We start from the raw sequence: 22890 nt of genomic DNA, 5'->3' as shown, positions 1-22890 counted from the left end.
AACCTATACATTTCCCAAGACCAAGCACTTGGCAACAGTACACTCCTGTTTAACAAGAGAAAATAAAAACAGCAAAACCAGGCTTAGGGTAGATGGCCATCTGCCTACACCGGTTGGGGTAAAGGGAGCGAGGAGAGACAAAAAGATAGACCTATCAGAAACAATGAACATTGAGCAAGTTGGTGGGGCCAGATATTCAATATTCAATAAAGAAGAGAGAGAGCTGAAAGGACAAAGAACTATAGGTTGGCGAAACATGAAGGTAATGACATGCAATAGTTGCATATTGAACAAGATAGACAAATATAAGAAAAAGACTGATTAGCTTAGCTTTTGAATGTCTTGGAGTAAGAAAGTCCTGACTTTTCAGAGGGTGTCAGTCCAACTGTCTGGTTAACAATATGAAGTCAATCATATTGATTTAAATGTTCAAGACTAAACCAGTGCCTTTGAGATGTTGATACTATTTTTTCTAATCTATTTTTTATTGCAGAGACAGCAACTGTATCAAATATTTGGGTAAGGCATCCACTCAGTAGCTGTTGGAAAAGTATGGGCACTCAGGGATTTACCTCGCAACACTGAAATTGTTTTCTCAGACCGTAAGCAGATTTTCAGGATGCTTTGAGTTCTCAATTTTGGTTCCCAGTAGGCGATACTGGACTGGGGCTCAACCTCACTTTCCATTTTAATTAATCCTCATCCGTTCGCCTCTGCTTCTCTGATTAGAGCAGGGCAACCTTGCGCTTCCTCATTTCCCTGTAGCAGAAGATGGAGCATCTGCCAGGCAGAAGGCTGCTCTTGACGGACGACTGCAGTTCATACGCAGAAAGGTGCAATAGGTTGTTAAGTTTTACAACAGTCAGCATGTAGGGTTGTTAAATTAGGTCTTGTCGGGATAAATTTGATATAACCAACTAAAGAGAATGTGAACAATGAAACAGTGAAAGAATAATTCCAGGAGCACTTTCCAAAATTCCACTGAAAGACCGAGTTGCCCCAAGGTAAACTGGAAATCGACATATGAAGATACATCCATCCATGTTTTGGGAAGACCATGGTACTCTGTACTCTTGGGTTTAATTAAATTGGAACCCTCCTGGGAAAGGTCGACACTGCCTCAAATGAACAATGTGAACTGGAGGTAATTAGGAGAGTGGACTCATGAAACCTCACCTTTGGCCTGCAGGACATATACTCAGTTCAGGGCATCATGATGCTGTAAATTGTCTATCAGTTGTTTGACATTAAAATGTACCTATAAACTATTTTTCCTTTCACCCCCCGTCTTTTAAATTAGTGTAATTTGTTGAGAGCAGGTTCTGCATGATTACACAGGAACGTGACCAGATTCTCAACAGCATGAGGCCGGTTAGCTCAACACAAATAAACAGCTGGCCTCCATGGTGCCCATATGCATGTGAGGAGAATAATTTGCAGGGTCTGTTTCCACTGATTGCCCTCCTCTGTGTTCCTGTCTGTTTGCGAGTTTTTGTGTGTATACGTGGAGAAAACAGAGGACTTGTTTAACTTTCAGTGTCATTTCTGTTTGATTTGTTAGTGCAAACTGGGGAATGCAAGATCAACAAAGGAGAAAATTCAAGCATGCAACAATAGTGTTCAAAGACCTAATCAGGAATTATGTTAAATTTATAAATTACAGGTACATTCTAATACATGATTAATTGTTCAGATAAAAGTTGTTCTTGCCTTTGGTTTTCAGTTTTGGTTATGAGGAGCCCTGTTTTTATTTAGTCACAGCAAACTTGCCCCTAAGGTGTTTTGGTATGCTGGGAGATACAGAAATGAGCAGACTCATGGCATTCAAAACATGATTGAGTTTTTCCACCTTAAAAGTGCAGTGTGATAGTCTCAAAAACACAGAATTGGACATACAGGATTTAATATGTAACAAACCTAAGGAACCAATCTCATCAACTTGCAGGGTGGCGCTTCCCCATTCATTATTCTTCAGGATCGATTTATGGTTCAGTCTTGAGTGGATGAGTTTCTCCCATGTGAGAGTTTGCCATTGTATCGTGTGGAACAGTCTTAGCAAAGTTGTAGGTGAGCTGGTGTGCTTGAGCTACAGCAAGTTGCAGAGGTTTGGGTGGTGAAATAGGCTGGGACTTCACAGATCTGCACATTCTAAAGGAGGCCACAGTGTAGAGTTACATCTAAGTCTTTTAAAGGCGTTGAGGGGTTACTTTCACTGAGAAAATGTCTAACTATGAGACTTTGATGCATAGAGATGAGTTTTTAGGGGTTAAATTAATGACCAGAGAGGTGCTTTAAATATGACTATTGTAGTGCCAAAAACTAAAACAAGCACACTGGCTTCTCTCCCAGTTTTTCTCTAGAAATGCTACAGCAGCAGTAGAGATCTAAACTCTCCACTGAAACCAATAACATTGAACTTCTTCAGTAGTTTGACCCATGTGCCTATTAAAGTGTAGCAAAACTCTCCACCACAGTGCTGACTGGCTGATATGATATTTTAATTAAATGTGTGCATCAGCAAAGCAAGACTGGCTTCTGCCCAGCATGCACCTCAGCACAGGAAGTCCTTTCAGGTTGTGGGGGTAGAGCTTTGGCTCTTCAAGCGCTCATCCTTTTTGTAGTGGCTGCCAGTTACAGCTGGTTGCCAAACACAGACTGGGTTTCTTTTTATAACCATATCTATATCTATCTATCTATCTATCTATCTATCTATCTATCTATCTATCTATCTATCTATCTATCTATCTATCTATCTATCTATCTATCTATCTATCTATCTATCTATCTATCTATCTATCTATCTATCTATCTATCTATCTATCTATCTATCTATCTATCTATCTATCTATCTATCTATCTATCTATCTATCTCTCTCTCTCTCTCTCTCTCTCTCTATATATATATATATATATATATATATATATATATATATATATATATATAAATATATATATAAATATATATATATAATATATATATATATATATATATATATATATATATATATATATATATATATATATATAAATAAAATTTTTGTGATGAAATGCAAATAAGGCAAACAGAGTCTCTTAAACAAAGCTGATGAGGAGGATGTAATGTAAACTGCAGTGATTTTGATAATGGAAGCATCTTTATGATAGATAGGGACTGTAGTGATCAAATCAAATCGTGTATACTTATATAGCAAGAACAACCAGAGTTGACCAAAGTGCTACATAGCAATCAATTGGTAAAAGAGAATAACATAGTATAAAATACTAAAACCAGGCAAAATCACACTCAGAACAGGATAACAAGTTTTAGGATTAAAGTTTAAGATTAAATAAATACTAAAACTTATGACCATTAAGAAATAGCAAGAGCTATTAAAAGCATGTACATTGTGAGATTATTTTGAAAATGTTAATGGAGAAGGAACTCAGTGACTATTTCAAAGACCATGAGAGCAGCTCACCACCAGCCCGTATTGTGGGACAGTTAACAGCAGCTGATCTGAGAGGCCTTGAGTTAGAGCAGGTGCAGATATATTTGGAAATGTACCCAGGTGTCATTCCATTGGCGTCTTTAAAAATGCATAAAATAGCTTCAAAGATCAAATCTACAGGTAGCCAGTGCAATGATACAGAAAAACAACTGAGACAAGTACCAGATATAACATATTTTTAATCACTACATCATCACATGTTGGTATAGGCTGCATTCAAAACCTGCATCTAGCAAACAGATTTTTCATAAACATCCACTGTAAATTTTTTAATCCCCTTTTATTGTTTCTCTATGAAACATTTTCCATAATGGCTCTTTTTTGATGCCTCGAACCTTCTATCAATTAAACCTCCATAAGCCCACTGATGTAAATCTCTGTCTTTATGAATGGAAGCTGCGATAAACTATCAACTGGTTTCAAAGGTCACACTAATGCTGTTCCACAGACCAAAGCATACAAGCACAGATAGACCTTTTAGCTCTTAATTCCATGTTGAGGCCTCAGCTGTTGCCTCCACTAATGAGAGTCCAACTAATGCCGAGTGCTCCAGTATTCTGTAGGGTTAAAATATTGGCACTACTATAAAGAGAGTGTCACTTAAGCTACAGGCCTTGAGCTTGTTTAATTTTTGCATGTCAGCAATTTCCACGTACCCCCCATCTAAAAATATGAATTAAAGGACCCAAGCGTAAGATGCTGCAGCACTTTAAAATCTCATGTCGGCTGCTAATCCCTAAAGAGCAAACTTGGAGATGCATCAACACGTGACAGATCAACCGTTGGAAAAATTATGAATGTGTGCTGGCAGCTTGTGTTTGTGAAATGGGTTTTCATTTCACTGTGCGTGATATGGGGGTTTTCTCTGCTTAGAATAAACACTAATCCCTTAAACATCACAGCACATGTGTGCATCCACAGAAGGCACAGATGCACAGCAACCAGGCCATATAAAGAGATTAGATGCCAGGAATCATGAATGACTTTGTTTTGCTGCCAGTTTCCGATGGGATTCGTTGATAATTTTTTCATGGGCACGTGACAAAGAAACAGAAAGGGAAGGTCCAGAGTGGGGTGATGCTCCAGGGCTTGCAAGCACTCACACACACACAAATACCATGCAGATGTAGCAGTTGGATTCAGTACTTAAAGTCTTGCTTCATTTCTGAGTGCACAGTCACACAGACAAGCCACAACATTAAAACCACCTGCCAAATATTGTGTGGGTCCCACTTGTGCCACCAAAAGAGCTCTGACCTGTTAGGGCATGGACAGGGAACCTATAGGGGTGTTTGGTGGGACCTGACCTGGGCTGCAGAGTGGGGCCTTCAAGAATTGGGAATATTCTGGTACGTGCTATGGATGCTTAGTCAGGTTGGGAACTTGGCATTTAAGAGGTTGGGGCTTGGGTTCATTGTCGTGTTCCTCGAGCTGTTCAGAGCAGCTTTTGCAGTGCGGCAGAGCACATTATCCTGCAGGGGGAGGTTGCTGACATTAGGGACTGTTGTTCCCAAGAGGGGCGTTCTTGGTATGTGTCAAGGACTGCATTCCAAATCACATAATTTTGTATTTTTTTACTTTAAGTACAACTACAGCTGCACTCACAAAGCACGTTCTGTTTCAGCATGCATGCATACAACTGAGACATATTACTTTGTTGTAATAATGCATCTTAAACTTTAACCATTGCAGTCTGTAATGTGAAATGAGCTGTCATTTGTGTGTGCGCTCTCGGTGGATAACTTTGATTATACCTATGTGAGATACTGCGATGCATATGACATAACTGCGCAGAGGCTTGTGGATTCAAGTGGGTAGAAAAGCATGCTGACTTGAATACTGAAAAATCTGGGAGGACATCCGGGTATTTTTTGCATAGTACATTTGACATACTGTATCGGATGCACTAGATCTTTTTATGGAACTCTATATAGTAATGTAGTACGGATATTGGAACACACATAAAGCTTAAGTAGGTGGCATATGTGAAAGTAACATCTACACGAATGCCAGCACCTAAGGTTTCCCAGCAGAACATTGAATTGTAGAAGATAGTCAATATCATTCACTTCACTTGATCACTTTACCTTACTATGGCTGGATCAAAGCTTGGCACTGATTAGATTCCCTTGTATGTGTGTGTGTGACACCTAATTTATATTTGCTAGATGTTTTTGGTGAGTGTGATTTGCATGGTGTTGCAGCTCCTCCCTACCTGCAGGAGTCTGCAGACAAGTAGAGTTGTAAGACTGATATGAGGACACCTGTGTAGGCTTGTACACAGCTTATATAAGCTAGACTTAACCATCCTGTCTCCTCCTAATATCCCCATTTTTCGCCCTTGGTCTGTTTTTTCCATTTGTTTGTCAGTGATAATATTACAATACACATCTCAACCATCCATTTCCCACCACCAACTCATGCTCGCTATTAGTTGTCCTTATGTTCCTTTTGCAATTAAGTGCAGAATTGGCTTCCCAAACCTGTCTGCTCTCTCCTCTTTTTCACTGGCTATGAGCCAGCTTGTGACAGATGGTAATATCAAAGGGTTTCCTTTCCCAACTAACACGCTGTAGATCGCAATACAGTAAATTGCTCAGAGCCTCCTGATGATGACCATGGGAGGTGGGTGGAAGCACTAATAAATGCTAGTAAGTGGACCTTGAACTGTTTCCAAGGTCAGGAATAAACTTCCAAGCAAAGTGACAGTAAATATGAAGAATGTTGAATTATTTGTTGGGCTGTGAGCAGTTTTATATCTCCATAGGTGAATATCTATTTTTATTTTTGCCATTTTTCATTCTGATCTCTTATCCACTTCAGCCACAAATGCTGGCATCACCCATATCTGACCAGTCATTCTTGCGCTTTTCTTGAGATTAATGGTCTTTGAATGCTGTTCTTGGATCACAGAAATTCTACCGTTGTCTTTCTCAAGTCTTTCACACCTACCAAATTCCTATCTTCACTCCAAAATAATATTCCACTGTTTACTGGTCTATACTTAATGAGGATACTTCATGTAGGAGGGGTCCTGAAGCCTGGTGTTGCAAAACTCAGTAAATTTTTTCATTCCCCTCTGACTGACTGTTTGCTAAGGCAGTCTGTGGTTAGTGTTGATGCATGTGTTAAGAGAACAGTGGCAATTCATACAGCTTGAACTTTTTAGTAGTTAAAACAGGGATTCCTTGATGTAAGAGAGAGGTAAAACTGTATACGAGTCCAACTATCTATATACCAATGTTAAACTGAATATCATTGAAGTAAACCAAAATCAGAACCCTCCATTCAGCTGAAAAAACAACCTACCCCTGCCAGAAGCTTTACACAGATATTAGATGTTAGATTTGATGTGCATAAAACAGACTACATTATTGATAATGGACACAATTAATCAATACTATGTCTTCAAAGTGATCTGGAACTTGTCTAGTTTTTTGTTCATGCATGGAAGTTGTATATAGTTGCACATCAGCATCCAGCAGACTGACGGCTACCACAACAAAACCGCAAAATGGTTCAACACTTTTTGAGTAAAAAAAACTCAGCAACTGAAGTGGTACTGACTCAAATTTGTTGATTTTCTGATTTTTCAGCGCCATAAAAAGGTGAAAATATCTGCTTCATAAACGCTTGTTCATCAAGTGGTTCCTGACATCATTGTCATTTCATGAAATGCTTATCTTGTTCTGGTAATCCTAGCAGGTACTGGGTGAGAAACAGGGTGGCCCGACAAGTATCATTAATAATAAATCGAAGCATGTTAGCATGCTATGCTGGTGGGAAGCTCATGAAATATTGAAACGGAATTCATCTTCTGGGCAACATGAATGTCCATAACATATTTTCTGCAACAAACACAGACAGTGTACAAGAGAACACCGCTGTCTATCGCTTCAGTCTCAAGGGTTCAGAAAAATATCACCTCTCAATAACTGTCTTATTTAGAAGTTGACAAGCAGATCTTTTTTTCTTTCTACAATCAAAAACAGATACCTGAGAAAGTCTATATTGAAAATACAGATCTGATAATGAAAGCACAATGCAACAAAAGTGAATACACCTGTGATCACTGACACAGCACTTAGAGATCCTGGGATCATTGCAACAAAACTGAATACACCTGTGATTTTTAATTGCATGAACATGGTTAAAATGGCCAGTGAACACCAGAACTTTGTCAGTTTTGGACCTCTATTGTATCTGCCTGAATCTCTGCATCTTGACTCCACCTGAGAGAGAATTCCCAAAGGAACTGAAAAATCACAATGTAAGACTTCACAAAGATGGAACGGGATAAAGCAAATTTAAAAAAAATAAATAAATCAGTCCAACTTCAGTTGTGTAACTAGTCATGGGGTGTAATGTGATGCCCCTCAGTCTACCTCAGTGGGTAATTGACTGGCATGTGAGGGTCATCAGCTAATGTAGCTCACCTTGGTCTTCCAGGCTATAAAAGCTGGATTGTGCATTAACTCACTTCCATCTACCTAGCATTTACGCTCTCATCTGTTAGCGCCTTTGACACCTCTACAGCACACATGACGTATTCACTTCATCCCTCACATCGCTGATAATGCTGACTTCCACACTACATTGTTGATTTGTTAGTTTAGCTTCAATAATTTTCACCTGACTTGAATAAATTACTTGCATGAACTTCCTACTTGTCACATCCTTTGAGCCAGTGTGTGGCAGTAGAATGAACAAAAGAACCACATATCAGAGCGACAGTGGCCGTCCTCCTGAAATGACACCACCAGTGATGTGTTACTTGCATAATAGCTCTGAGACATTGACTGGCAAGTGCTTTAGACTTGTTGTAGTGGTTATCATTGGAAAGCTGTGTTTGTGTGACAGCTCAGATAATGCAAAGGACACTGCATAACATCAAAATCTATGGATACCGTCCATGTAAAAGAACTCGACAAGATTTAATTCAATAAGAAACATGTAAAGAAGCTTGGTGAATAATGGGGGCACAGTGTTTGGTCAGACCACACCAAGATAAATTTGAAAGATGGATTCCAGCTTGTTTGGTGTGAACCTAACCAGGACCACCACAGTGAATGCATAGTCCTGACAGTGAAACACAAAGGTGGGAGTGTAAAGATACGGGGCTGCATGAGGGAAAAAGATGTTGTGGAAATTACATTTATAGATGGTACTAGGATTACCTGTGGATATACCACAATACTGCCAGGCAAGATGACTTCCTGTCTGTTGGCAGAAGAGGAATATTCCAGCATAACAGCAGCCAAAATCACACAAGATTGTTTTAAAGAAGAAAAATGCTGTTGCCTTAAAGAAGAAAAGTATGTCGCTTCACTGAAAAATGACATGACATATTAAGTGGTGGATAGATAATGGATGGATGGATGGATGGATGGAGCAACACAACCCCTCCAGCAAAGAAGAGCTGAAAAAAAAATTATCCATGAAAAATTGAAATATTGGTGGATATAAAAAGTACCAAAAAAATACCAAAAAAACTTTAAAGATATGAATCTCAGTAATGAAGCGATGTACTATTATTTGTTCCACTGTTTTCCTACTTTGTGAGTTTTTCATATAATAAATCAAAAAAGTTTTTTTTAAAGTTTGACAGAAGTGCAAATACCCCATTATTTACCTTATGAATTAAGGAATTACCGTATGGTTGATACAATTTTTAATTCTTTGACAATATTGTGTGGCAGTGTACTCACTATAACGTTAAAGCTGCATGAATCCATTTTTTGCCACCAGGGGGCAGAAAAAAATGTTTTTAAATCTTTTTCAGATTCACAGGCTGTCCCTTGTTGATTCACTCACTGCTTTCTACTGAAATTTTCAACACATATCAGTCGTCACCCATATCACAATTTTTACCTGCCTGTAGAAAATGCAAGAAATTTATTCGCAGGCTTCTTAGCAGAGAGCAGCATGCATGCCATGGAAATTAATTCCATATATTTATTCAGTTGTGTAAATATCAGACACATAGATCCTAAGAGTGCACACTTGATTTCTGCACTAGCAAATCCCCCGACTGTCATTTGTTGCAGGACAGGTTGCTGCACACTGGGTTAATCTGTGCTTGTTTCATGAAAACAACAGCCTGGCACTCCTGCTGCAGGAAATGGAGCTAATGAGAGAATGTGAAATCCAAACAAAAAGTAAATGTGGCCAAAAACAACTCCAAAAAGCTCTTGAGGACTGCAAAATTGGGTGTGAATTTAGCCAGATTTTGGTTTAGCCTTTGAAATGACATAAGCACCGTCTTCCAGTGTTGCAGAAACATCAAATTTAAATAATAATCCCTCAATTGCAGTCACTCTTCCAACAGTTATCTGAATAACTTCCCCGAATCTCCTAACTTTAATCCCAAAAATGGTCAGAAAACAAACCCTATGGATGTATCGGTGATTCAGAGATGTGTGATGTGTGTACTTCTCTATTGTCTGTAAGTTCTTGCTTGGCCTATTTGTTATCCCACAGTCCCTGTGTGGCCAAAAGGGACTCCTGCATCTCCATAAGGATGATTAATTTGCCTTTAATCAGCTTGCTGAACATAGCTGGTTAGTGCAGACTCATTTTACATTCCACTGTAGTTCTTTGAATGCTTTTAACCGTGGTAATGAAATAAATACGCATATATTTTTTATGTGAGCGAAAAAGTTTCTTGTTCAGTTTTGACTTTACATTGCACTTTGATTCATCTGATGGCAACACTGACCTCAGATTGTCTGAATATTATTACAAAGATGCAAAATCAGATCACATTTTTCCAAATATAGCAGTTTGAAATGAGTCTCTTAATGCACTGTAACAAACATGAACAAAGTACTGCAGCATGAAAAAATAACTTGTTTTCTACCAGAACAGATACTGACTGATCTTTTCGGTATACAGTCTCTGCTTGGAATCAAAGGGTTCCAATTTTGATCTAATCTGTCTGGATGAAAACAAGAATTTAAAATGCTTTCTAATGTCTGGTGAACTCATGAACTGATAAGAGAACAGAACAAACAGTTCTATTGAGAAATAATCAGATTATAATATTGTAATCAGTTGGCTGCTGCTGAAGCGATTCTTAGGTCAAAATTATTTTTTATATATCTATTTTTTTTTTTTTTTTTTTTTATCCAAGTTGCCCCCATACGGCCATGTCAGCCTCCACCTCCCTTGGTTTAGGGATCAGACTCCTCCTTCTTTAAGAGCTATTCATCACTGGATCACATCACAGCTGGGAAAAGGAGTTGAACTCTTTGTATTTTTAAATGTGGCCAATATCCATCTAGAACATTCTGAAGTGACAAACAGAGTAATACCCTGGAAGAAATAACCAGGGATGAAAGTAATAAAAGCTATAAAAGACTATAAAAATGTTTTTATTACCCAGGAAGCTCATACCGAAATGTACAAATGAAAATGAAGGTCACAACAAATATTAAAGCTGCAAGCAGCGTTGGACGGGTCCTCGCATCCGAGCGGCCCGGCTTGCCCACTCATATCCACCAGGAGGTGCTGTAACTGAGAGAGTCAAGTTTCAGGCAGATTGGACCATGTAGAGGCTACTTACACAGCACTTCCTGTTTCATGGCGAGAAATCCAAAATGGCTGCCAGGTGGTGCATAGATATGATTAGGGCCGGACTCTGATCATACATGTAAAATTTCAGGCAGATTGGAGCATGTACAGGCTGGTTACACAGCACTTCCTGTTTCTTGGCGAGATATCCAAAATGGCCGCCAAGTGGCGCAAAGATGTGATTAGGGCCGGACTCTGATCATACATGTAAAATTTCAAGCAGATTGGAGCATGTACAGGCTGGTTACACAGCACTTCCTGTTTCATGGCGAGAAATCCAAAATGGCCGCCAAGTTGTACAAAGATGTGATTAGGGCTGGACTCTGATCATGCAAGTAAAATTTCAGGCAGATTGGAGCATGCACAGGCTAGTTAGACAGCACTTCCTGTTTAATGGCGAGAAATTCAAAATGGCCGCCAGGTGGTGCTATGACTGTGAGTATATATCGACCTATGGACATGATTAGGGCTGGACTCTGATCACACATGTAAAGTTAGAAGCAGATTGGAGCATGTACAGGCTAGTTAGATAGCACTTCCTGTTTCATGGCGAGACATTCAAAATGGCCGCATTCCACTGGTTGCCATGGCCACGCCCTCAGACTTTTGCGGAGCGTTTTGATAACATTTGATCACCCATGATTGGCATACATCCTGACCAAATTTGAGCTCTCTCACGGTTACGCTGTTTGAGTTAATAGCTTTTGAAAATGTCCAAAAATGACAAAATATGAATCATATTTCAAAATGGCCACATTCCGTGGCTCGCCATTTCCACGCCCTCAGACTTTTGCGGAGCGTTTTGATAACTTTTGATCACCCGTGACGGGAGTACATCCTGGCCAAGTTTCAGCTCTCTTGGGGTTACGCTGTTTGAGTTTATAGATTTTAAAAAATGTCCAAAAATGACACAAAATTGTCCAAAACATGACTCATAATTCAAAATGGCCGACTTCCTGTTGCATTATGGGTAATGATGCAAGAGGCTTTTTTGTGCGTCTTGATGAGTTACATATGTGTGCCGAATTTCAGAAGTCTAGGTCGAACGCTGTCCGGGGGCTGAATTTTCGTAATTTTCTAGGGGGCGCTATTGAGCCATTTTGGCACGCACACGTGCCATTCCCCTAAAATATCAAATTTTTCGCCAGTCCTGACGTGTGTGGCGATTTTCATGCGTTTTCGTATATGTTTAGGGCGTCAAAAAGGCCGTTTTTGAGGCCGACAAAGAATAATAATAATTAAAGCTGCAAGCAGCGTTGGACGGGTCCTCGCATCCTTGCTGGTCGGCGAATCCGCGCACGTCCACCAGGTGGCGCTGCGACCGAGAATGCATGTCGGCCTATGGATGTGATCAGGACTGGACTCTGATCACACGTAAAGTTTGAGGCAGATTGGAGCATGTTTAGGGCAGTTACACAGCAGTTGATGTTTCATGGCGAAGCATCAGAATTCACGAGGCCGCCATGGCCACGCCCTCAGACTTAAGGTGAGCATTTTGATAACTTTTGATCACCCATGCCTGGAGTACATCCTGGCAGAATTTCATATCTGTCGGTGTTACCCTGTTTGAGTTGATAGCTTTTCAAAATGTCAAAAAATGACCCAAAATTTAAGGTTGGTGTAAAATTCTAGAAAGAAGAAGAAGATTAAAGAAAGAAAATACATAAAAAAAGAAGCAATTAAATAAATGGGAAAAAGTTAAGACAATTAAACTTTTATAAAGTATGGGGGGGAAAAAAGATGTAAGAAATTAAAGAATTGTATTTAATAAAGAAACAGGAAATTTGTAAATAAGTGTTGTAGTCTTTTGCAGTTAATTGATGGATAGGCGTAGTGAGAGACAGCCAGACAATGGGGTAGAAATAAGAATGAGAACAATTCATACAGCACAGGGTTGCGAGCGGGAATCGAACCAGGGCCTCAGCGTTGAGGACCTACTACATGCGTCAGTGGCTTAACCCGCAGAGCTATATGATCACACATGTTGCATGTCAGCAAAGGTGTACCAACCCAATAGAAGTCTAGGGGAAGGGTTAGGGTTGGCGAGGTAGGTCCTGACAGTTGTAATGTATCATAAAAAATTGATATATAAATTAAAATTTTTTCATAATTTAATATTAAGCCACTCAACCCAAAAAATTTATAAAATAAAGTTGGGGTTTTCCCTTCAGCATTGTGGTTGCACGTCTCCGATAGAGGATATTTAGACCCACAATGCTGAAGGGAAAACCGTGGATTAATTTCTCGGATTATTCTGTTGCTTAGTATTAATATTAAAAATATTTATGTGTCATATTAAATTTACCTTATTTTTCATTAATGCTGTAAGGACCTTGCTCTGTAACCCTAACTCTATCCCTAGACTTTCTATGGGATTTATACACGTTTACAAGGCGAGAACATATGTGCTCATGTAGCTCTACGGGTTACGCCTCTGACGTATGTACTTGGTCCCCGCCGCTGAGGCCCGGGTTCGACTCCCGCTTGTACACCCCATGCTGTATGCGCTGGCCTACCTCTTATTTCTAACCCCGTTGTCTGGCTGTCTCTCACTACGCCTATCCAAACAAAAAGTGAAAGAGACTACTACACTTATTTAAATAGTTAAATGTTTATTTACAAATAAACACCTTAAAGACAATAACACTTTTACTAGGAATTAAACACAATTTACTATGAAAACTTTAAATATACAATTACACATTAAAATCTACTACAAGTTCTTAAAATTACAAACTACAACAGTTTATCTAAACATTTAATATTGAAAATAATATTTTAACTCATCACATCCAATAATACTTTTGACTCAACAATTACACATTAAAAAGACAGAACATTTGGACATCTAATCCAATATTATAAAATCATACAGAATGACAAAAGACCAAGACTACACTTTTAAGATGAATCTAAATACAGACAAAAAATTTGAAAAACACCAGTGACACTTTTGAATATCTAATTACACAGAAGACACGATAACAAAATCCAAAAAAACAAATAAATTTACATATCTTAAAACGTTTTCTATTCTGAAACAAAAACATCTGGTTGTTTCTTCAAACAGTTCCTCTTTCAATGTTCTGGGTTGCACTATGAATTGATTTACTAATAACTCTTTTCTCAAAACTGCTTCCCTCATAAAGTCTACTAATAGTTGAAATCATTGATCAAACTATTGTTACCTTCTGATCACCACTAACTATACTTTTCAGTGAATACAATCAAAGTTTCTGGACCATTTCTAAATAGCACACAGGTGAACATCTCACCAAAACTCAAATGGATACTCTAAATGTGAAATCAAGACTCATGTTCACAACTTTTAAGGCTTCGATTAAACAGAAATTTCTAACTAACAGAGAAGTACTAAGACACTTTGCACATTTCAGTCCTCACACTATCTGACATTTCAAACTAACAGACAACTACACATGGACATAGAAGACACGAGTCCTTGGACTATCTCAAGGTTCTAGTTTACAGACAGCTACTGTGAAACTTCGAAAATTTCAGCCCTCACACTGTGTGAAAGCTCATCTCCTCAGGACTCAAGAGGTCTGTACACTTAGAACATCTTGGAAATCAGGGTTCAACCCTCCAGCACAAAGCCGAAAGTCCAACCTCCTCACAAAAACTGTCGAGTCCAAACTCAAGTTAAAAATTAATTGGACGGGTCATCCATCTTTCTCTACAAAACTCCTTTATGTCCCCGAACTGTGGCCGTGAAAACAAAAAAAAAAACAAATAAAAGCTTTGCGCTCTTTGCGCTCTTTGCGCTCTTTGCGCTCTTTGCGCTCTTTGCGCTCTTTGCGCTCTTTGCGCTCTTTGCGCTCTTTGCGCTCTTTGCGCTCTTTGCGCTCTTTGCGCTCTTTGCGCTCTTTGCGCTCTTTGCGCTCTTTGCGCTCTTTGCGCTCTTTGCGCTCTTTGCGCTCTTTGCGCTCTTTGCGCTCTTTGCGCTCTTTGCCTTTTTCAGGCAACTTCTGGGTTTTGCCAGGAACCACCCTTCAACTCCAATCCACTGACACTCCACACCACAGACCACAACCTTTCCACTCCACTATCATCCTCCGCAACGTTCCCAGTGGGGATTCGAACCGTGACCCTCCACATGACAGACACACAACCTATGTGTGAGCTATCTTTCACACAAGGTCCTTCGTGGACTTTGTTGTAATGATGGTTGAAAGAGGTTGTCATACAGCCAAAGTATGTATATATTGTAAATAAAGCTGCTGTAACAATGTAAATTTCCCCTGGAGTGGGGAGAAATAAAGAACTTTATCTTATCTTTATCTTATCTTAAAAAGTGTCAAAAGAGCCCTGGGCTGGATTCGAACCAAAAACCTCCTGGATGACAGGCAGATAACTTACCACTGCGCTATCCTTCCTACTGGGTGTAACTCTTAGTTTTCGTAAATGATGGTACACAAAACTATTAAGGAGGTGAAGATAATAAAGGTACTAAGGTGGATTTCAACCGGGCACCTTCAACATGCCAGGCAAAAAACTTACCTCTACACCACCTGTCCTACAAGATGCTGCTCTAACTTTGCTTAAATGATGCTAGCAATTAGTACTGGAGCATCCAAAGGACACATAAAAAGTGTGAGTGGGGATTTGAACCATGGACCTTCAACATGTGAGGCACAGAACTTACCTCTGCACCACATTTCCTACAAGGTGTTGTTGTAAATTGGCTTAAATGATGGCATCAATCAGTACTGGAGCAATCAAAGGACAAATAAAAGGTGTGAGTGGAGATTTGAATCATGTGAGGTACAGAACTTACATTGTAGGTTTGTTTCTGAGACTGAATACACCCAATCTCATCTGATCTGCAAAGCTAAGCAGGGTTGGGCCTGGTTAGTATTTGGATGGGAGACTACCTGGGAATACCAGCTGCTGTAAGCTTTTTACTTCTCCTCACAACCTGAACAAGACACTGCTGGTCATTCACTAGAGACAGCTATCAACTAAAACCTCTTGGTTTCTTTATTATACACTCTATGAGGTGGATAAGCTGCAGCTCATGCTGATTTATTGCTGGTTCTGGTTGGAGCCAAAGAACAAAGGCGTCACCTGTTGGAGCAGCTGATGTCCTGCAGCCTCTTCACCACAGAAAGCCTCTGACAGCTTCAATTCTTTACACTCTGACTGCAAGACACCAATCACATAGGAACATATACATGTGTGGAACAAAGAGCTGAACTGACACTCAACATGTGTTTGACCATTTATTGATAAAGACATTCAAACATGTCTAGAGATAGAACACCAACGCACGGTGTAAGAAAGGTCAGAACAGACTTCACCTGCTCAGGAAACTGAGGTCCTTCGGGGTGCAGGGAGCAATTCTGAGGACCTTTTATGGTTGTGTGGTGGTATCAGCCATCCTGTATGGAGTGGTCTGCTGGAGCAGCAGCATCACGGCTGCAGACAGGAAGAGACTAAAGAAACTGGTTAAGAAAGCAAGCTCTGTCCTGGGCTGGTGTTAGACAGGAGGATGATGACAAAGCTGTTGTCTATCATGGAGGACATCTCCCACCCCCTGCAGGAAACAGGACCATCACCGGCAGCTCCTTCAGGGACAGACTGCTTCACCCACAATGTTTGAAGGAGGTCCTTCCTTCCTGCAGCAGTCAGACTGTGTTCAATCAAACCTGCTCCCAGTAGTTCAGATCACCCATGAAGTAACTGCAATAAAATGTAAATAAGTCAATATGTGCAATTTCACAAGGTTTTTTTTTTTTACAAGCATTTCTATTTCTTCTCTAAGGAGAAAGCATCTATTTATATCTGTGCACTGAGTGCTGCTTTTCTTTTTACTTTTTTTCCTATCTGCTACTGCCACACTGAAAATTTCCCCACTGCAGAATCTACCTATCCATCCATCTATCTATGGTCCATCTACCTCCCTACCTATCTATCCATCCATCCATCCATCCATCCATCTCTCTCACAGGTGTGGGGGTTGATTCACCTGTTCTCAATCACCTTAATCCACGAAGGCCCGGTTCTTCATTCTTCCGCTCTCTGCCAGACCAGAGACTTTGAAACCAGAACCTTTCTCCTACAATTAGTCTGGTTTCCCCTTTTTGTTTTCACCTTGGTTTAGTTATCCTTTCTGTGTTGGTTTTAGTTTCATTCGTTAAATAAACTCCTTGTAATCTTTGACCTGTGTCTGCAGATGTCCTGTGACACCAATGATCCCATCTGATATTTAGCATGTTTTCAATTATTGGTCCCATTTCTTAAAAAAAAAAAAAAAAAAAAAAAAAAAGCCCCCTGAAATCTGATCAGATAAATGAATGTGAAACTACTTTGTGTCTGCTGCAGCTGCCTCCCTCTGATCTTGTTCCTGCCCATAGCACAATCTGATCAGTGAAACACTGAAGGACAACTTCAGCATGTAAAACATAAATAAGCAAAGGCTGCAACTCGTGATTATTTTAATTTTAACTTAACTTTATGTGCTGTTCAAAAACTTTATTTTTTCTGCAAATGTGTAGTGATTCCAAATCTTGGTTATTGATCTCCTTGATTACAAAAAAAATCTGTATCGACCCGGAAAAAAAACAAACATGTCAGGCACCCTATGGTGTTAACTGTTTGCCTGAATGTTTTTGTTTAAAATCCTCAGTAATAACCTTTGACTGGTTGCTCTTAACCCTGTAAAACTCACTGCTGCAAAAATACAACATCAGCTTATTTTTTAATTACTTTTTCTATTATATATATCTGAAATAAACCCTAATCTGGGGTCTGACAGCAGCGTGAGGTCAAAGAAGCTGCCATCAGCTGCTGCACTTCTGTCCGTCCAGCAGATGGAGCCATGGAGCTGCAGTGAAGTGAAGAGCAGCACAAGGCAACCACCACTTCCATCCACTGACGCATTCAATTTGACTGACGCTAATGTTTTATTGACTTCCAACCACTAAACCAATAAAAGCTGCAAGCAGCGTTGGACGGGTCCTCGCATCCGAGCGGCCCGACTGGCCCACGCATATCCACCAGGAGGCGCTGCAACTGAGAGAGTAAAGTTTCAGGCAGATTGGAGCATGTACAGGCTACTTACACAGCACTTCCTGTTTCATGGCGAGAAATCCAAAATGGCCGCCAAGTGGTGCAAAGATGTGATTAGGGCCGGACTCTGATCATACATGTAAAATTTCAGGCAGATTGGAGCATGTACAGGCTGGTTACACAGCACTTCCTGTTTCATGGCGAGAAATTCAAAATGGCCGCCAGGTGGTGCTATGACAGTGAGTCTATATCGACCTATGGATGTGATTAGGGCTGGACTCTGATCACACATGTAAAGTTTGAGGCAGATTGATGCATGTCCAGGCTAGTTAGACAGCACTTCCTGTTTCATGGCGAGACATCCAAAATGGCCGCATTCTGCTGGTCACCATGGCCACACCGTCAGACTGTTGCAGAGTATTTTGATAACCTTTGATCAACCATGACTGGTGTCCATCCTGACCAAATTTGAGCTCTCTCGTGGTTACGGTGTTTGAGTTAATAGCTTTTTAAAATGTCCAAAAATGACAAAATGTCCAAAATATGAATCATATTTCAAAATGGCCGCATTCCGTGGCTCGCCATTTCCACGCCTTCAGACTTTTGCGGAGCGTTTTGATAACTTTTGATCACCCGTGATTGGAGTACATCCTGGCCAAATTTCAGCTCTCTTGGAGTTACGCTGTTTGAGTTTATAGATTTTAAAAAATGTCCAAAAATGACACAAAATTGTCCAAAACATGACTCATAATTCAAAATGGCCGACTTCCTGTTGCATTATGGGTAATGATGCAAGAGGCTTTTTTGTGCGTCTTGATGAGTTACATATGTGTGCCGAATTTCAGAAGTCTAGGTCGAACGCTGTCCGGGGGCTGAATTTTCGTAATTTTCTAGGGGGCGCTATTGAGCCATTTTGGCACGCACGCGTGCCATTCCCCTAAAATATCAAATTTTTCGCCAGTCCTGATGTGTGTGGCGATTTTCATGCGTTTTCGTGTATGTTTAGGGCGTCAAAAATGCTTTTTCCCCGTCCGTAGAAAAAAGTATAATAATAATAATAATAATAATAATTCCTAGGGTTTCAATAGGTTCCTCGCACCACTTCGTGGTGCTCGGACCCTAATAATAATAATTCCTAGGGTTTCAATAGGTTCCTCGCACCACTTCGTGGTGCTCGGACCCTAATGATATCGTTATCTGTTGTAAAATATTATCACAAAGCCCTGGTGGCTCATAGCTGCTTTATTACAACAAATGGCTCACTCGTTGTAAAATGCACACAGTCCTCCCACGGCTGCCTCTTTTTACTGCGAGTCTTCAGTTTCTTGACTTTACTTTCACATTGAGGTGACGATCTCTTGAGGCTGTCTGTTCGCCACTTCTTTTGGTGTCCTCGAAGATGCATTTCAGTTGTGTTTCTGTGTTATTTTTGCAGGATACGGGACGTATAAAAGATCATAAAATTAATTATTTTCCAGACGCTGTAATGGAACAAATCAACTATTAGACATAGGACGACTGTTAGAAGATACAAAAATCTTCTGATAATATGAATATTCCTGTAAAATCTGACACTTGGATACTTAGTATGGACACCAGCAACCACCAGAAGGTACCACTTTGGTACAGCTTTTTTAATATTTTATGAATATACAATATATGGCATGAGTTGTGCTGAATCTAATTTGAGTCACATTCATTTGCATAATAAGACATACGAAGTTTGCAGTACAACTCTCGGAAAAAAAACATCATCAGCATCACTGTACTCCTCGTTATCTTCATCAACGAAATCAGACAAGCCTGACCCCTCTCTGCTCCTGATGACATTAAAGCCCTCATTTCCATAAATATAACAATCAAGTGTGCATTGAATAGAGCAAACAGAAACAGAGATGATCACTGTGTTGAAAGCTTTCACAAAATCACAAAGAAACAGAGAAAGACTCGCGCATTGGAGGGCATCTGTTCTATTGCTGAAGTTTATGCTTAAAATAAGTGGGCATTTTTAGAGAAATAGTTCAATATTTTGAAAATTTGACGGCTTTGCTGTACTTGCATGAAAACTTCAATACCACTCAATTCATTGTGAAGATGCAACCAGCAGTCAGCAAACTTAGCATGGCATCAAGGCTGGAAAAGGAGGAAGCAGCCAGCTGGGTCTGTCCGAAGGGAAATAAACATGCCTGCCAGCTGAAGTGTAATAAAAGCTGTTGGTGTTTTGTAGGGGGGTTATGTCTCAGACTATCCTGCCTTTTCTCATCACGTCAGTGGCATTAGTTTCATATTTACCAGTCCCAGTTCTTCAAAAATGTCAAACTGTGCCTTCAAAGCTGTCTTTATAGCTTAGTTTTTCAGTAAGACTAGTGTATTTTTGGTTTGCATTTGAAAAAGTAGAAGAAAAACACACTTGCATATTAACCTACTTTTACGTATAGTAGGAACACATTAGAATTTCTAGAAATGACAAATCTATACAGCAACAGCTCATGACAGCTTCAGAGCGTGGCAGATTTTTTTCAGTTCGCTTTTTCAATGTGAAACATCCAAACCCGTTTACATAAAGAGAGAAGAAATCAGTGCTCAGACGACCACTGTGAATACATTTAATGTTTTTTCCTTCCAGACAATCTGAACTTTGAATGAAAAAAGACAACACAGTCTAATCTGCTGGAATCAAAACAAGCCTTTAAAACCTCTTTGGTGTCTGCTGCACTAATCTCTGAACTGGTCAGTGAAAAGTGCATACAGTTCAGATGAGGATTTAAAGCCTCTCGAGCTCTCTCAGTAGATTGGCAAGGGACAAGAGTCTAAATGAGGTCTGATATTTTCTAGTGCTGATACACAATTCATTTCAGCGGGGAACAACATTAGGGTTACATAATCTGTGCCCTGAGGGAGTCGTATGGATGCATATAGAAAATGGGATGTCATTGGGTTTTCGCTCTGCCTCACCGCTGTGATGTAAGATTACTTCTCGCTATTACCGAGCCAGCGTGGCTTTGTAATGGCAAGAAGCCGGTGTCCCGTGATGGCGTGAGTCAGTGGGTTGATCATATGACGGGAGGGGGGGCATTCTGGGAGCCGAGCTGTTTCCAGTTTTGCGGTGGGTTTTGACAGTATGAGCTGAGATGGGAAACAGATGTGGCCCAACAGAAGGAGGAAGCAAGAAGACAGGAATGTGCTGTCAGCTGGACTTCACATCACTTTTCATTGTACACAACAAAGAGACAGATTAGAGGAGAAAATCAATCCCAACTACAAAATAATGCCTCCCAGCGCTCACATCAGAGTCCAAGCGTTTGGATTGTCGAAATGCATTCTGAACATCAGTCCTGTGTAGAGATATTAATAGATTGTTTTAACACTCGGGATAAAAATAGAGCCATCCTCACTGCTTGCTAACCACCTTAGTAAAGGATATTGGATAATAAATCTTTCAAAACACACACACATACAGTACATTTACACACAGGTCATGACCCGCTGCCTGATAGATGCAGAGACGGGGGTTGGGTACCGGATGATGGATCAATCAGGACACCAACGTTCATGATTCTCATTATCTAAAGTGGCCCAAGAGGGTGAGGAGTCTTAAAGGAGCTTAAGATGCACTCTCCAACCTGGTGACATGAAGCGAACAGACCTTTTATAAAACAACATTGATCAGCTAGATAGTGAACTGTCAGCGATTAAAGCCGATGCCTGATGCTGCTCACCAGCGTTGCACTTAACACACCAGACATCTTAACACAACATAGATCTTAGAACTGCACCCGAGATTGTCCTTGAGGAGAGAGATAGATGTTCCATCTGTAGGACACTCTCATCAAATCATGTTGTTGGGCCACTGATGGCATTTTGCTGTGAGTAGAGTTTATTGCTGTATTAAGTTTATTACTATTTTCTCAAATCATTTCATTTGCTCCAAGTTTGACCTCAGGCTTTTCCATTCCATTTAAATTTGAAGCTGTATCATTTCGAGGCCATATGATACACCCTCCCAAACACGATACAAACTTCTCATTTGAATTCTGAGAAACTTTATCCAATAGTTGTACTTATTTCATTCGATTGTTGTGGAAAATTTTAACTTGTACATGATTTACAGGTCCATGCATTTTTAAACGTTATCGACTCTTTTGACTTTATTTGACATGTTAAAAGACTAACACATAAATGCAGCAACATCCTTGACTTAGTTTATCAAAGGGCATTGACCTCAATACTACTACTGCCTCTAATCTGACCATCTCAGAACACGTTTGTAGTAGGTTTGAAGCGTCCATTTCCACAGCAAAGCAAAGTATAAATCATCTTGTCAAGAAACTTTATCGATGTCTCTGCAGATGCCTTCTTTTCTGACATCATGAGTGAAATTACCAAGTCTCTCCCCTCCACCAGCTCCATACACAACATGGTCATTGACCTTAGTAGCCAACTTCTTGGTGCAAGAAAAGACCGATGGTGACACCTATTCTTTGTTGAAACAGTGGCATTGGAAATGAATAAGTGAATGTAGAAGAGCAGAATACATGAATTTTACTGTCTGCCATGATGTACATAAAGAACGTATTACTAACCATAAAAAAAACAGCGCAAGATGAGAAACAAACCTATTTCTCCAGGATTACCAAAGCCAGCTCGTATCTACCTGTTATGCTGCCTCTTGGCCAGGCCGTCATTGTAAATGAGAACTGGTTCTCAATTGACCTACCTGGTTAAATAAATGTTTACATAAACAAATAAAAAAAACTTAAACAATCCCAGAATACGATTATCAACAGCATTTTAAATCCAT

This window comes from Amphiprion ocellaris, chromosome 9 (assembly GCF_022539595.1).
Source record: "Amphiprion ocellaris isolate individual 3 ecotype Okinawa chromosome 9, ASM2253959v1, whole genome shotgun sequence".
NCBI classification, from domain to species: domain Eukaryota; kingdom Metazoa; phylum Chordata; class Actinopteri; family Pomacentridae; genus Amphiprion; species Amphiprion ocellaris.
Note: the sequence above shows the minus strand (reverse complement) of the source record.